This window comes from Moschus berezovskii, chromosome 4, assembly GCF_049115385.1.
Source record: "Moschus berezovskii isolate FMDL1 chromosome 4, NW_MosBer_1.0, whole genome shotgun sequence".
Taxonomy (NCBI): domain Eukaryota; kingdom Metazoa; phylum Chordata; class Mammalia; order Artiodactyla; family Moschidae; genus Moschus; species Moschus berezovskii.
Genome location: NC_142463.1, coordinates 20,748,019 through 20,754,018, shown reverse-complemented (window position 1 = coordinate 20,754,018; position 6,000 = coordinate 20,748,019).

Here is a 6,000-nt window from a genome sequence, read left to right as displayed (position 1 = left end):
TGGACTGATTTTGCCCTCTAACAATGAAATATCTGACAGTTTTTAGATTGAGACCCTAGAATTACAGGGAGATTATTGCACATTCCAGAAAGCAGACATGAACTAGAAATTGTTTCAAACTATTGAAATAATGACCACAGAAAGTGAGCGTACTTTAAAGCCCTATATGGTGTTACATTTCAGAAATGAGCTGGACTGGAAAATGAAACCAGCTTCTCTTCTTGCTGCTGAGTTTTTCTGAATTTCCTACAAGCTGATTGGAATTTTGCAAACAATTCACAGCTGATAAAATAAAAGGGCAGTGGAACTGAGTGTCTGCAGTGAAGACCCTAGAGGCACCCAGCAGGGCGTCACCATCTGCCCCTTGCACTTCTGTAACCAAAAACTGTACAATTTAAAATTTTTCTTTCTGTCCTTTTAAATAAATGAGAGCCAACTGAGGAACTACAGAAAAGATTATCAGGCTAACTTGAACTTAGACTGCCCCAGAACCTTCTTGGAAGGTTTCGTTTCTTCTTGTGATTTTTGTTTATTCACTCAAAGAACATTCACTGGTTGCCCACTGTGTACCAGGCCTGATGCAGAGTACTGATGGTTTGAGGACATGCTCTCCACACCTGAGGAACTCCAAGAGCCGGACGGGAGAGTTAGACTTGGAAACAGGCACTTTGAATGTGGTCTGCTAAGGGCTGCACAGAGGCCAATGCAGGGGACTGAGTGAGCACAATCTTTAAGATCAGATGCACACAAGTGGGAGTTTTTCACTTTGAAGTGGAGGGTGTTGTATGGAGGAGAAATTTCCTACTGTTCTGAGAACCGCAGTATCTCAATATAGCTAGTTCTTAGGAGGGACGGGAAGAAATGTGTGAGAAGACTGGAGAGGTAGGCAGGGGTTAGACTACCAAAGCCTTGAATGCCAGGCTAAGAGACTGAAACCTTATCCTGAGGGCACTGGGCAGTTTCTGCAAAGGAGTGACATGTCCAGATTTTTTATTTAGAGCCATCAACCTAACTTTGTAGAATATGAATCAGAAGAAGCAAGGCAGGGAGATTATGAGGACTATTGCAGTCCAATTAAAAATAATGAGAGACTGGTGATCTGATCTTTGGGTCAGCTTTCAGTGAAACTTTTTCAGGTTTTGAGCTAATCAAATGGATCTGACAAACTGAGAATAAAGAAACAAAGTAGTTTCAGTTCAGTTCAGTTCAGTCGCTCAGTTGTGTCCGACTCTTTGAGGCCCCATGAATCACAGCACGCCAGGCCTCCCTGTCCATCACCAACTCCTGGAGTTCACTCAAACTCATGTCCATCGAGTCTGTGATGCCATCCAGCCATCTCATTCTCGGTCGTCCCCTTCTCCTCCCGCCCCCAATCCTTCCCAGCATCAGAGTCTTTTCCAGTGAATCAACTCGTCGCAAGAGGTGGCCAAAGTATTGCAGTTTCATGTAAGTTTAGGGCAGGCTAAATATCACCTCCTCTAGGAAGCCTTTATTCAGCTGCATGTGGGCAGAGATCATCATTGTTTTGGGGGCTCTACTATAGAGTAATTCTATAATTCAGTTCAGTTCAGTCACTCAGTCGTGTCCGACTCTTTGCGACCCCATGAATCACAGCACGCCAGGCCTCCCTGTCCATCGCCAACTCCCGGAGTTCACTCAAACTCATGTCCATCGAGTCGGTGATGCCATCCAGCCATCTCATTCTCGGTCGTCCCCTTCTCCTCCCACCCTCAATCTTTCCCAGCATCAGAACCTTTTCCAGTGAGTCAACTCGTCGCATGAGGTGGCCAAAGTATTGCAGTTTCAGCTTTAGCATCAGTCCTTCCAATGAACACCCAGGATTGATCTCCTCTAGAATGGACTGGTTGGATCTCCTTGCAGTCCAAGGGACTCTCAAGAGTCTTCTCCAGCACCACAGTTCAAAAGCATCAATTCTTCGGCGATCAGCTTTCTTCACAGTCCAACTCTCACATCCATACATGACCACGGGAAAAACCATAGCCTTGACTAGACGGACCTTGGTTGGCAAAGTAATGTCTCTGCTTTTTAATATGCTATCTAGGTTGGTCATAAATTTCCTTCCAAGGAGTAAGCGTCTTTTAATTTCCTGGCTGCAGTCAGCATCTGCAGTGATTTTGGAGCCCCCCAAAATAAAGTCTGACACTGTTCTCACTGTTTCCCCATCTATTTCCCATGAAGTGATGGGACCAGAAGCCATGATCTTCATTTTCTGAATGTTGAGCTTCAAGCCAAACTTTTCACTTGGGGGCAGGAGGAGAAGGGGACGACCGAGAATGAGATGGCTGGATGGCATTACCGACTCTGTGGACATGAGTTTGAGTGAACTCCGGGAGTTGGTGATGGATAGGGAGGCCTGGTGTGCTGTGATTCATGGGGTCGCGGAGAGTCGGACACGACTAAGCGACTGGACTGAACTGAACTGAACTGAACTTTCATCAAGAGGCTTTTTAGTTCCTCTTCACTTTCTGCCATAAGGGTGGTGTCATCTGCATATCTGAGGTTATTGATATTTCTCCCAGCCATCTTGATTCCAGCTTGTGCTTCTTCCAGCCCAGCGTTCCTCATGATGTACTCTGCATATAAGTTAAATAAGCAGGGTGACAATATACAACCTTGACGTACTCCCTTTCCTATTTGGAACCAGTCTGTTGTTCCATATCCAGTTCTAACTGTTGCTTCCTGACCTGCATATAGGTTTCTCAAGGGGCAGGTCAGGTGGTCTGGTATTCCCATCTCTTTCAGAATGTTCCACAGTTTATTGTGATCCACACAGTCAAAGGCTTTGGCATAGTCAATAAAGCAGAAATAGATGTTTTTCTGAAACTCTCTTGCTTTCTCCATGATCCAGCGGATGTTAGCAATTTGACCTCTGGTGCCTCTGCCTTTTCTAAAACCTGCTTGAACATCTGGAAGTTCACGGTTCACATATTGCTGAAGCCTGGCTTGGAGAATTTTGAGCATGACTTTACTAGTGTGTGAGATGAGTGCAATTGTGCGGTAGTTTGAGCATTCTTTGGCATTGCCTCTCTTTGGGATTGGAATGAAAACTGACCTTTTCCAGTCCTGTGGCCACTGCTGAGTTTTCCAAATCTGCTGGCATATTGAGTGCAGCACTTCCACAGCATCATCTTTCAGGATTTAATTACAGGTATATAATTGGACTCCTCTGAGGAATCTGGAGGAATCAACGTTAGGCATTTTGTTTTACTCATTTTTTTTTTAATCTCCAGTGTTTAGAAGCATCAGTAAACATTTGATAAGTGAATGAAGGGGAGAGAGAAGCTGTGTGATGTAGTGCAAAAGGCATTGAACTGGTTGTCAGGACCTGGGGCTCTAATCCTGGGTCTGCTACAAAGTGGCTGTTTTACTTTGAACCAGTCTCCTTACTGCTCTGGGTCTCAATTCCTCATCTGTAAAATGAGAACGGGGCTTCCCTGGTAGCACCAACGGTAAAGAATTCGCCTGCCATGGGGGAGACCCAGGTTCGATCCCTTGGTCAGGAAGATCCCCTGGAGAAGGGAGTGGCAACCCACTCAGTATTCCTGCCTAGAGAATCCCCATGGACAGAGGAAACTGGTGGGCTACAGTCCGTGGGGTCACAAAGAGTCGGACATGACTGAGTGACTAACACAGACACACACACACACAATGAAAATAAAAATACAGCCCTTCTCAGGGTTATGGAGATTAAACAAGATAACCGAGCTAGCTCACCAGCTGCCTGCCCTGTTTGTGCCCTGCCCTCTTGAAACAGCCTGGACTATTGTTCCTGTCATTTGGATCTCATTTGCTCTCTCTCTCCTGGTGAGAGCTGAACTGAAAGCTGTTGCCTTGAAGGAGAGGAAGTTTGCAGCAGCAGCATAACACACCGTCCAGGTGGACATTGTGTTGCTAGTAGGGTAGACACCAAAAAGAGGCGAGCATGTTAGGCTAGTGAGAGACCTGCTGTTTTTGGTGATCCCCAAAGCTGAAAAAGAACCCAAAGTGGGGAGAAGATCTATATCCCGTGTGGAGTCTGAAGAAGCCCTTAAACAGAGCCCTATAAACCCAGGAATTGAGCAGCATCTGGAGAAATGCCACTTCTATGAAAATCACTCATTCATCTCATGTCATGATTTCTCACTGCTTTGGGTTGATAGGATTAACCCTTTCCCCAAGTTTCAAGACAGATGTAGAGGAGAGATAAAAAATTACAAATGTCAAATAAAAGGAGTATCATTCTGGAAAAAAAAAAAGGAAAGACAAGATGTTAGGCACTGTCATCTCAAGAGATCATGATCAATCTCCAGTGAAGATGTCCTTCTAGAAGATCCACTAGCACTGCTTTTTTCTACATTTTAAAGTTTAACTTTTCCACAAAAATATATATCCCTAACTTATAAGGCATGCGGCTGGGGAGGTCTTGAAATCTGCAACTGATAATTTGTAGAGTTTTCCTAGAATTCCATTTATTGAGTTTATTTAGCTGCATGGACTTGGCCTTATCAGAAGAAATGTGGTCAAGGGAAGATAATAAGAAAGGATGAAGAGGGGAATTGAGTCCAGTGATCCTTCCCCAAAGGCTAAAGCCAGTTTTGTGTTAAAGCCAGTGACCTTAAAAAAATAATAAAAGTATGTTTCCATTTTGCAAGACTTAAAAAAAATATTGTGTGCTCAGATGGCACCTTTAATCACGAAGAACTTTTGGCTGAGTTCCAGGCTGATTCTGCTGGCACAGAGAGCTCTGAGATCATAGCCTATATTCAGTGCACAGAAGACATATTTCATCCACCTCTGAAATACAGAGGGGAAACAGAGCATATTAGAACTGTTTCACAGCAAGACCAGACCAGGGTGAAATGTGAAGGACACCTGGTCCATTTGGAATCACAGAAAGGTACTATTAATTCTAAGTACTTAAGTGGCTTTTTTTTTTTTTCATTTTCAGAGTGTTTCACAATAAACTAAGTAGCTTGCATAAATCTGAAGGTAATCTCCAAGGCAGATTTTGTGATTTACCTAAGACTACTTTAAATTTAAAACAGAAAGGAGGGAGGCAAATGGGAAAAAATCAGTTCTCAAAGTAGGCGGTGGTGACCCAGGAGTTTGAGCTCTTAGAGCTGAATTTAATCCACACCCAGGCCAAATATAATTCTCCAGGATGGAAATGGTCCAGGGCACCAGAGCTAACATTTGCCAAAAAGCCTGAGGCAGTTTGGTGACAAGTAGTCAGAACCTCACTTCTATTTCTCAACTGAAGGAAAGTAAAGCCAGCATCATATGACAGGCGCTTCCCACCATGGCAGGGCACTGGTTCAAGTCCATCTGAAAGAAGTGTGCTTCTCCTTGATTCATCCTTACCTCTTGCATCACTGTTATTCTTCAGAGGCCTCCTATTCAAAGGTTTATTTGTTGGACAGCTGGGTCATATGATCTTAGGTGGCAAGGTTGAATCACACAGCTTTACTGTGTGTGTCAGTTTGGAGCACACATTATATACTTTCCTGCTTCTTTACTACATCTCCCAAAGCCTTAGTTGTCGGGAGGGCCTGGGTGATTGTTCTGTGTATTGAAAATTGAACCCCCACCACCAAACCATGAGAAGTGGTCCACACAAATGCTATTATGGAAATCTGAAAGACATTATCATTTCCACACTTCCTCTCTTCACCTTCATTTTGTTTGGGAATGCACAGGGACACCCGTGAACAAAAATAAATCAACTTGCCCTGACTGACTGCTCTGCTTTTTGAGTTATCAAATGTGAGTACTTCTGGTTCCCAGATTCGGTGAAGTAAAGAGTCTGCTGGGAAGCCAGCCACAAATTGGGAGTTGATCTTCCAGCATCTTCTATCTGATGAATGGTCCAGGACATTCAAATTAATGTGCCCTATCCCAGGTAGATTTGCCTCCTGAATCACATTTGAATTTCAGAAATGTAAGAAAGTAAGTCTATTAAGAATCCTGATATGTTTTTTCACACAGTCCGGTCCATTCCTT